Source organism: Neltuma alba, unplaced genomic scaffold, assembly GCF_004799145.2.
Source record: "Neltuma alba isolate B1F8T4 unplaced genomic scaffold, ASM479914v2 tig00012258_pilon, whole genome shotgun sequence".
NCBI classification, from domain to species: Eukaryota; Viridiplantae; Streptophyta; class Magnoliopsida; order Fabales; family Fabaceae; genus Neltuma; species Neltuma alba.
In genome coordinates this window covers 17,207-29,175 of record NW_021636784.1, presented here as the reverse complement: position 1 = coordinate 29,175, position 11,969 = coordinate 17,207, and the positions used below count along the sequence as shown (strand labels likewise).

At 31.7% G+C, this 11,969-nt stretch overlaps 1 pseudogene; it reads right to left on the bottom strand.

The window, feature by feature from the left end:
- Positions 1-6,913: 6,913 nt before the first annotated feature.
- On the bottom strand, positions 6,914-8,194 carry LOC114725602 (GATA transcription factor 7-like; annotated as a pseudogene).
- Between the last annotated feature and the right edge of the window lie 3,775 nt (positions 8,195-11,969).

The window sequence follows — 11,969 nt, the reverse complement described above, 5'->3', positions numbered from 1 at the left end:
TCCTTAAAATACGATACTGTAATAACGAGCATGCATCACATTTTAAAAATCGTATTACTCACTGAAAACAGAAAAATCGAATCGTTCATATATCTCTAGCATCAAGCTAAGTTTCTATTAAAGATATAATGTTTCAAAAACTGTTTATCCTCACGATCTCGATGTGACAATTATCGTTAATTTCCGACTCTGGAAGTTGGCTAAATGGGTTACAATTGGAGTTTCCCAAAAAAGAAAATTGTAAGTTAACAACAAAAGAAAAATCTCTGCTCTGAGAATTATTAACTCGTTGCTCTAATAATCATTAGTAATATAATTTGGACTGTGCTCACCTCCATCCGTAAAAAATGTTGCACTTTTTAATAAGTTTTTTTTCCCCTTTCCGAGACATTATTAGATACTAAATGCAGATATATCTTTTAATGGAGATTCAAATCTTGATTTGTTATATTTTGGAGACTAGTTTCTTTTGCTGAATTCAATCTCTACGAGTGCATTGGAAGAATTAGCTATTTTTACTAAACTTAAGATGCCATAATGTTTCTTGGAGCGCGCATTGTTTTTCCCTGGTACATGACTGCACATTTGAGGTAATTCAACTTGTCAGGATGGGTTTTGCAAATCTTTGATCCAGGCCCACAATATCAGCAGCTCTTGTTGGGTCTCCTTGCGGTCCATTGGGCTTCTCATAAGCTCTGTCATGGCCCATTCTATAGCAGATGCCACGACCTCTGCCCCGCCGAACATGACGTCCCATCCTCAATAAACAGTTGAAATTACTGCACCCAAAAAAAAAATATTTGAAACTTATTATATATCTGTTATTATTTATATTTACTATAATGTAAAAAAAATTGCGGATAATTGAACCAGAATCTAGTCCTTGATGAAGGGTATGGATCTCTTGTATTCAGAAACAAAACGCAGAAGTTCAAAACAGAAGTGAATAGCATGCTTCATAAATTTCCAGAGGAAGGTGATGTAATAATCTGAACAAAAGCACAACACAGCCATTGGATTTTGACATTTACCATGATAGGAGCTTTTTAATGTTGTCTCTGGTCACCGTAGGTGCATGTTGTGATTTTTTGAAATCAGTCTCCTTCCCTATTAAGTATAATCTCTCTCCCTGCGGTAGAAGCTGGTAATGATGCTCATAGACATGGTAACTTTACTGTTAAAAGTACTTACTATGTGATTGAGTGACCACCTAATAATTTGTATAGCTCAACTTACAAGGCTATTTGGAAATGGAGAGGAGCTGAAAGAATTAGAGTCCTCTTATGAATTTTTTTTCATAGCAGACTTCCTACTAATAGATGGAGAAGTAAATAGTCGCTAGCCTCACCATTGTGCTCCTTTTGCAATTCTACAATGGAAAATGTGATGCATATCTTGAGATATTGCACTTATGCTAGACGGTTGTGGATATGTTTCTTGAATCCGTTTCATTATACCCAATTCTTTGTTGCTTCTATTAGAGATTGGTTTGCCATGAATCTCAAAAAAGATTTAGGAATTAACTCCTCTCCCCCTTGGAGTCTTTTATGGGGCGTTACTGTCTAGCTACTATGGAGAGGGAGGAATAGTTTTATCTTTGATACTGACTTCATAAAACCATACAACCTAGCTACTGTTATTCTGAATTGTTGGAGGAAATTTGTGCAAGATACTAATATTTCCTTCACACAGACATCTCCTCTACCAAGAGCTCCTTCAAAGTGGCTACCCCCTCAACCTGGTTGGTTGAAGTTGAATGTAGATGGTGTTATTTCAACAACCAAGAACAAAGTTAGATGTGGCAGAGTTATTAGAAACCATGATGGGTCATGGATTGTGGGGTTTACTCAAACTCTTAAAAGCTGTACTATCCTTGCTGCGGAAGAATGGGCCATGTTAAGAGGTTTGAGATTGGCTTGGGAATTTGGATTCAGAAAAATAATTCTGGAATTCAGATTCAAAGATCCTAGTAGAGATGGTTCAAACCAAAGATACCTTTCACAGTAGTAGTCTTACTTTTTTCAAATCTAGAGCATGTTTAACTACTCATAGGACCTGCAAGTGACCCAAAACAAAACCAGCTGGCTGATGCTCTAGCTAAACAAGGACTTTCCTTTGATTTAGTTTTACATTCCTATCCTACTCATTTAGGAACTTTGCTCTCGAGTGATTGTATGAGACTATTCCCTTCTAAGTTATTTAATACTCTTTTAATCCTATTTATAAGGTACTTCTAACATGTTTTATACATACTAAAGAAAACATTAAACTGCATTAACTTTTCATTAAAATATAACAACTTTTCAACTTTATCCCTATTTAATGTATACATTTTAAAAAAAAAAACTATCTATACTATAATAAATGAATGACAATATGTTACAGTTATGGTAAAAATTTAATAAAGTGACTTATAAATAAAACAAAAAAAAACTCTCTCTTTCTCTGTCCTATAAATAGGACCAAAGGAGTATATCCTCGGGCCTAGCCCTCGTTCATTACCAAAAAAAAAAAATCAATGATCTTTTGTTCTTTTTGTTTTTGTTTTTGCTTTTTTGTTTTTTGGATTAATTAATCTGTAAGTTCTTATAGTTTCAACTAATTTTGAATCAGGTCCTTATAGTTTTTTTCTTTTTATTAGGTCCTTATTCTTTCACATGTTTTTAATTAGGTCCTTACATTTATTTTTCTTTTTATAAAGTCCTTATAATTTCCCTAAATTCTTAATCAAGTCCATGTTGTTTTAATTTTTATTTATTAGTTAAATATAAACTTAATTAATTAGATTACTGAAATATAAAATATTAATAATTAAATTAAATTAATATAAGTAATATAATTAATTAATTCAGATAAATTTTTTAGAACAAATAATATTTTCTTGCTGGCAAAAAATAAAATTATTGTAATAATTCATTATTTTTAGAGTATTATTGTTTATAAACTAATATTAAATAATATATACTATTTTATGATTATAGAATAGTATTATTAGAATTCATAAAATAAAGAGTAAAAAATTCAAGGACTTAATTAAAAATGAGGTGAACTTATAAGGATTTCATAAAAAGAAAAATAAATACAAGGATCTAATTAAAAAGATGTGAAAGTATAAGGACCTAATAAAAAGAAATAAAACTACAGAGACCTGATTTAAAATCAGTTAAAACTATAATGACTTACAGATTAATTATCCCTTGTTTTTTGGCCATCTTCATCAGCGATCTTATCAGGTGAAGATACACGTGCTATGTCAAAAAGCCCACCATGGTTTTTGGTGAGTCGGGCTAGACCCCTGAGTGTGGGTGGGTTGACCCATCACCAACATGTTTCCAATAATTCGGTGGCCCATTGAGGCCGGTGGGTGGATGTGAGAGTTTTCTCTGAAATTGCTGGGAAAGAAAGAGAAGGCAATCAAATGTGCTGATATCTTGCCAGAAACGCTCACAATGTCAGCAGTGCCAGTAAGGGGATTTATTTCCAAGACCCTAACCCCGTGTGTTTGGACCAGCTGAGGTTTGATCGGGAAAGTTCCGACCAGGAAGCTTCGCCTTCCCCTAGTGGATGATTTTTTTTGTGTTTTGTAACTTCAAGCGTGATGTTTGCCTTGTCATTTAAAAAAGAATGTGGAGGCAAGGAAGACTGGTTGGAAGTTGCGGAGGAAGCAATATCAAGTTGTACATGTGGGCCCCACATGCGCTCTCCTTTATTTCAATTTCCGTATTTATTTGAGTAATTGAGCAATTTTAAAGACATGAAATAAGGAAGCCTTTGCAGGAAAGAGGGACGCAAGTTGAAAGCACAAATCAAAAAAATACGTACCACTCAAAGAGAATCCACTTTATTTAGTTTGCTGTTTCTTTAGCTTCTTTCTTTGATCCCTTTCTTGTTGGTTTTTTTTTTGGTGTTTTTTAAATGTCACGAACTTTCTCTAGTTTTATATATTACCTCTGGTTTTTAATATAAGAGCTTATTTGATTTTTATTTTAGTTCTAAATATAAGACAACAATCCATTTTATCTTTCATATTTATTTATTTATTTTTAAGATAATTCTTGTAATAATAATAGTTTTACTAATACATAGTAAGAACATTTTAGGAAAGACAACATATATTTATTACAAATGACTAGTTTAACTAGTTTTCTTAATTTACTTAAATTAGTCAACTAGTTCTTATATTAAGGGCCAGAGGTATTATAAGGTATGTTTTGGTTGTCCAGCAATATAAATTGCTTCGTTAAATACCTTTTTTCTTTTCTTAAAATGTCCATAATTAATCATGTCGAAAATGATACCTGTTAGTTAGCCTACCAAAAAGGGGAAATGTTATGAAGGCCTTGCATGGACTCATAGTCCAAAAATGGAATCATCAGTGTTGTTAAGACCTGCATCCCCGTGCCTACTAATTTCACCCTCCAAGCAAACACCAACAAAAGTACATTTTTAAAAAAAAATGATATAGAGTAACTTATAAATAAAATTAAAAAAAATCTCTTTTATCTTATAAATAAAAATAAAAGAGTAGTTTATTAACATACTATATTTTATACTCACAACAAAAGGACACCTTTCTGCAGTCCTATACATGAATTATAAATTTGGGATAAGAAATGAATTTTTTTTCAAAATTCTGATCTTGTTTTTTTTTTTTGGGTTGGGAACAGAAATGATATACAAGACCAATAATTTGAATTATGTTGATCCATTGAACATGATATGCCCACTGACCCACCACCTTCCATAATTGGCTCACGTGCATGCACGTTTATTTCAAAGGCGGCTCCCTCATGCTTTCACTCCACGCCTTCATTTCTGTTCACCCCTTTTTTTTTTTTCTCCAACTAAACATAATTCTAATTTTAAACTTTATTATAAACTTTATTATATTAATGCCTAAGCCTTAGCTTAAAAGTCTGAAATTGTGCTCATGTGAAATTTTTCTGTAATCCAAAGCACCCATGACCCTTAATTAGCCCCTTATTCTGGCCCCAAAAAAATAGCCCCCTATTATTTATTGAATCATAATTTTAAATAAATTCCTTCTTTCATTTTCGATGCATGGATCTATGGGCCAACATGTCGAACGTAAGTATCTTCTAATGTCTGCATATATACTTGAATATTTTTCAACTTTTTGTGCCAAATTCAAATGAAGAAAATTTCAACCAATATTAATATATATATATATCCGCTATAAAATATAAAGTCATTTTCAATTAATTTACCAGAATTAAAAGAAATAATTAACTTATTAAACCTGTCTTAAATTGAGGGGAAAAAAAACTCTAACTTCATACTTATTGAGTGAGGTATGGATGAAGAGGAAAAATGTAAAGAACAGTGTTTAAGTATCAATTACATATATTATAGATGAAAATTAAAAGATAATATATTTTAGATTTTTTTTTTGGGTCAAAAACATATTTTGGATGAAAAGGAGTGCTCTTAATCAACGACATCGGAAAACAACATTTTTTTTTTTTAAAGTCGATGTAATCCGTGCAGTACAAAAAATGCCAATGAAGGTCTCTATTTTAGAAGTTGCGGAAACAATATGTCAACTTCTTTCGGATATGATGATCCTACAACTTGCAGAAAATGATGATGATGATGATGATATTTAATTTTTGTTCCCTCATTTGATATATCAAAAGATCAATTTCTTCAGGTAAAAAATCATTTTTCAATTAATATTAAAAATCTTTAAAATTGAATAAGAAAGTATATAAAATGTTGCATGCATGTATCTTTCTTTAAGCACGTTGCATATAGTGATATAATAGATTCTCTGCTCGACTCAAGGAAGACAAAGCGCTCATCCTAAATTTGAACAGTGGAAATTAAATTATATAATAATTTGTCTAAATTCTATATTCTAGTATTTATAATCATTAAAATACCAACCATTCAAATAAAATTAAATTATTCGAATTTCAACGTAAAAAATAATCGATTCATGCTTAGTTTTAAAATAAATTGATTTTCTTTTTAGCCATAACGACTTTTTTCATTTCGGTAATTAATAAAAATTCTATTTATTTTTTTGTAATTATATAGTATTTAGTACTGTCAACTAATCTAAATTTAAATATTGTTAAATCCAAATAACCTAATACTCCTCCAATCCTGATATAAGACTCATTTTGTAATGTAATTTACACTACAAAGTAGATCTTATATTTAAGATTAGAGAAGCATTATTTTTATACATTCGCGGTGCTTAAACCTTGACCTCCAGGTATTGAATTTTTTTTTGCTCAACTCAATTATTATTAAGAAAATCCGCGAAAAGTCATTTTTGTAAATTTTTTGATCATAACAAAAGGGCTTGAATTTGAGTATTGAATTTCCTATGCATAAAAATATATCAAATATTTTTTAATTAATAAATTTCTAAACAGACTTCTATTATAGAACTAGGGCTTCAAGATTCAAATTAATAATTTTTTTTGGGGCCAATTAACCTTTGTAATTACCACCATGCTTTTAGCTTGAATGTGTAAAACTACTACCTCTCAAGTCATAAATCATATTACAAGTTCCTGTTTATTGTATTTTCAATGAAGGACCTTGATTAAAAAAAATATAAAACTTTAAAAAAATTGTGATATGAAAGAAAAATCTCTGGGTCAACTTAAATGTTCCTCACGTTGGTTCCCACTTGACCACTCCATATGGCACTAATACAGATTCAGTGGTCTCAAATCAATAATACAAACTTTAATAAAAAGTTTCAATCACACTGTCACCCATCTCTTTCTTTGAATCTCCCATCACTCGACACCCGCAAACTTGAATGATTCAAATGCAATTAAAATATCAAACACCAGACTCAATAAATGGCTCAAATTAAAAGGCTTTATAAATATATTGAGTCCAAAAAAAAAAAGGCTTACATAATATATATATTTATATATCCATATATATATATATATATTCTCCTCTGCTTCTACTTTACTCTAATAATAAATATATAAGTTAAATCAACTGCCCTAAATTCTAAAGTAACACAAACAATCAATCTCCTCCTAATTAATACCTACCTGTGACCTTCCTAGCCGACTTCACTAATTAAGACTGACCGTTAACTGATACTACTATTGTACAAAAACCGAACCGGGTTGGACCCGGTTTACTTGGGAATTTGAAACTTCAGAAGCTCTGAACCATTTGTGATTGGGTCAAACCGGCCTCCGGACCAACCGTCTCCTTCCTCCTCCTAATCTCCAACACCTTGCGATGGCTATTTGAGTGCAAGTCGCTGGAGAAAGTTGGGCTGCATGCGGGTCTATACTCTGGAAAAAGCCGACCGGACTTGAACCGGACCCCGCATGCGTTACACAGGGTTTTGGCGCCTAGTGGGCCGGTTCTCCACTGTGGAGTCTTCTGCACATGACAATGACTGCACCGACGCTGAATCTGGGACCCACCCGTTTCCCCTTCCACCGGTTTCCTCTTTTTTCTGCTTCATCGCCGACGCTTCACCGGCGAAGATGAGAGCCGAGGAAGACTTTGGAGATGACCGGGAAACAAAAGTATTAAGCTGGATGACCAGACACGAGCGTTGGCTTTTCTATATTTGGTGCTCCTCGTTTTCACCGGGATTTTAGACGGAAAACGGGAGTTTTTGCCGTCGTCAAGTCCGTTCTAAGCTCCGTCGCAGAGTGCTTCTCCGCCTTCGACTGCTCTGAGCAAAGCGGATACGAGAACTGGAGTAGAGAATCGTCTACAAAGTGAGAACCCACTCAAGGTCCGCTAAGTCATCGGCCTGCAGAATATTCAAATACGTTTTAAATTTCAATTCCTTGCCAGAAACAAAATGAAAACCTTGAAGCTTGAGAAAGTAAACTTGCCGGAACGGCGAGTTCGCCTGCGAAAGCCGACTCAGTATCGGCGGTGCCGGAATCACTGCCAGAGTTAGAGTTTGCATCATCCGAAACAAAGGAACCATCTTTTTTCTCCTCGTCGTCTTCGAAATCGTTTTCCTTTTCAGCAAGCACGTGCTGAAATTCGTCGTGAGACAAGTCAAGAAGGTCATCCACCGAGAAATCCTCACCGGAGACGCCGTTGTTTCCGTTCAAGTACAAAATTTCCTCGCACAAGGTTTTCTGTTGAAAGGATAGTTCTCTTCGTAAACTGGGTTTCAACGCTTTAGCTACTGCAAACTCCATTTCTGCACAGAGCTGATTCTTGAAACTATGAAACACGTGAAACTTTTACCTGATGGAAGAAGACGAAGGAAGGAAGGAAGGAAGGAATGATGAGAAAGCACGCAAGAGTTTTATTTTTTTGTGGGTAGAAAGAAAGCACTGAAACAAATAGGGGCAGATTCGGTAGCGAGACTGTAGGTGGATTATTGGTTTATCTTTATCTTTTTCTGCTTTTCTTCTCACTACCAAATTTCAATTTAAATATGTTGCCAAATTTTCCGAGAGAGGGTGGCTGAACCTGGCGTGGGGAATTTGGTCTTGGGATGGGATTTGAATATCTTATGAAACTGGTAGTACATATATTGAGCTAATTTAAGATTTAAGATACCCCAATTCACGGTTCGATGCTTAAATTAGTTAATAATGAATCAATAGAGTATATTCTAAATAACATATTTTCAATGATAAAAATAATTATTAAATTTAAATCAAAGTAATATATGTAAAAAAAGAATATTTATAAATATTTCTTAATATTTATGCAGATGTCTATATTTATTTACTACCTCCGGTCCTTAATACGACACTGTTTGATTTTTATTTTGGTTCTAAATATAAGACCCCAATCCATTTTGTCTCTCATATTTATGCATTTTTTTTCAAAGTAGTCCTTCTAACAATGATAGTTCTAGTCAATATACTTGATTAACAAGGATATTTTAAGAAAGACAATACCTATTTAGAACAAATAACTAACTCAACTCACTTTCTTAATCTCTTCAAATTAGTCAACTGGCTCTTATAATTAAGACCAGAGATAGTATGATTTTAGAACATATTACACATTTTCCCTATTTGTCATTATTCTTTGTTTCCCAATATTATTAGCACAAAACCGCACATTTTATTTCTTAAAAATATTAATTAGTTTAAAAAAATTGTGATTTGTTCAACTTGTTCACTTACTAGTTGAAGCATTTTTTACTGGTTAGGGCTGGTTGGATGAATTTTTGGATGATTCTCTCCTCTCCTCATTCTCCCTCATATCTTGTTTAAACATAAGTCTAATTTTGATCCGACAGGTTGAACTAGTTGATCTAGTTCTGCTGTATGAACTATAGCTTGATCATAATGAGGTTATACTCTTAAATTAAAATTATATATTTTATTTTTCAAGATTTATATATGTTTAAATTTTGAGCAACTATTTAGAATATTTAAGATTTTTTTTTTAAAAAATAAACTTTGTTTTTTTTATTTTGTTATGATTGAATAGCCTTTTTTCATGTTTGATAAACATTTATGTAAAAGAACCAATAAGAGTTGGTCCAATTGGTAAGGAATGAGCTTACAACCTACAAGGTTATGAGTTTAAATCCTGCTACCGATATAAGAATTTTATTGATGGGCAATTTATGAATATTTCTGTAAGCCCCAACATTGGTAAGCCCTCAATACTAACTCATTTAAATTTCTTTGTATATAAAAAAAAACATTTGTGTAAAACTTGTTTATAGAAAAATTATGTGAAACTTATTCACATCTAAACACTTAAAAACATGTTTCATATAATTTAAAATAAAATTTTATTCACATACTTACTTTGTTTTTTTTTAAAAATTACGATTAAAAAACTCTCTATAAGTTATTTTGAACGTGCGCTGAGTTAGTTCAAAAGTATATTATAATCTCAATAATACGTAACTTTTTGAATTCAAATATTTTCATTCTGGACAAAAAAAAAATTGGCATATTTTGACTGACTTGGTGGGCCCTGATTTTTTTTTTTTCCAGGGATTTGGTTGCCCCTTGTTCCGTCCAACCAATTAAATCCAAAACTTTTAATGTGAGTCACGCGCCAGTTTTGACTTTTTACCACTTCGCAGCCGTAGTTTGCCCGTTACGGCGATCAACGGATGAGGTTAACTCGACTGACCACAACAGTCTCAAAACAGTGCTTTGGCGCTGAATTGATTCCCCTTGAGTAGAATAAAAAATACTCGTAAGTTATTTAAATTAACTTTTTAAAAATAATTTTATGATATTTAAATGTGAGAAGAGTTTTGTACTTTAAAACATTTTCAAACTCCCCAAGATTTTATAAATTATAAAATTCACATTAAAAGTATTCTCATTCAGACTCAGCAATGCATAAACCTGATAATTAGTGGAGCATAGATATTAGATAATTTATAATCAATATTTTGGGAAAAAATTAGTAACCTGATAATATGATACCAAACTTGCTATAGTTGCTACGCAAAGATTATTTATCTTTTTGAATCCATTTTTATGATCATACTTTAAATAGGCTGCACAAAAAAAAAATCAGGCGAAAAATAGTTAAAAAATTTAATTACGTCTGGAGAATTCATTGTAAATGGTTTTACATTTACGCCTTTTTTGCGGAGAATGTATAAATCATTTTTTTATGATCAAATTTTTAATAGATAGTTTCAAAAATCAATAACATGACCAAAATCATATAAAGATATAAATTATAGTTAAAAAGAAATTTCACCCTCTTTAAATCTAACAGTGACACAAATGAAGTGGATATTAGTAATTTGATAAACAGGCAAGCTTTTTGTTCCTCGAATGCGATAATTTGAGTTGATCAAACTATTTATATATTTAGTTTGAAATATGAATTAATTAGTGAAATAATTACATAGCAGATTTTGTTCAGAGGTTTTTTATTATTGGCGGGGTTGCATTCAAAATTTCAAATTCAAATTTTTCTTCAAATTTGAATCGCTTCTTTAAAGAATTAGCAACTTGTCAAAAGTGATCTACCATATTAAATGCTGTGACAAGTAATTTTGTTTCCCCACGTAAAGCTACATTAGATATAATTAAAGTTGCTGTCCAACTCAACTTTTTAAATAAGTTCATATGGATAAGGTAGACTTGTAACTTAAATTACCTTTTATTAATGAAAATTAATTGAAATATTTTAACTTCATGTTAAGTTCTATTGTTTTTTATCTAAAAAATGGAAGTATCAAAACCTAGAATCTACCATCGTAAAATTTAACACAGATTTTAAACAAATCCTTTTTGTCTTTGTTTTTGAAGTTATGATTGTCAAATGCTAACAGTTTAATTTTAAAAAATTGACTTATATTTGATGCTTTAATGAATTCTTTTTTGGTGACTATTCACTGCCAAGAATTTGGTTTTTAAATTTTATCATCAATCACTCAAAAAAAAAAAAAATCAGCTCACGTGCGCCGGTTCGAGCCTGTGCAAAACGCGCAATTTCTCGTCAATCATCATGAGGCAACTCGCCTAACCCGCCGATTTAGAATATATTTGACAGATAATTTTTTAATTATAATTTATAAAATATGAGATAAGTATATAAAATGAATTTTTTCTCAACTTACGTAAAACGTATTTATAAGTAATTTTTACCGTTACTCTAAATACATCCTTAAACGGTCCTAGTCCAGTTATGTCCGAGTAAGTCCACGCTAATGAGGCATGTGATCACGGAAAAAGGAACTCACTTGACTCATCAAGTCAACTCTGTTCATTAGTAGTGCTCCTCCTCTATGTAAGCATCAAACTTAGTACCTTTGTTTACAAATAGAGTAAGTAAAAGACAAGTAGATATTTAAAATTTTAACTTAATTTTTTAAATACCTTTATTTATAAATGGAGGAAGTATTAAAAAGAACGAATGAAGAAAGTGATGAACATCAAATATGGTACCATCTCAATTTTTTTGGACCCACACATATAAATAACATTTCTACTTTATGACATTTAAAACGTCATAATTTATAATGAAGTCTTCCTAATTTCCATACT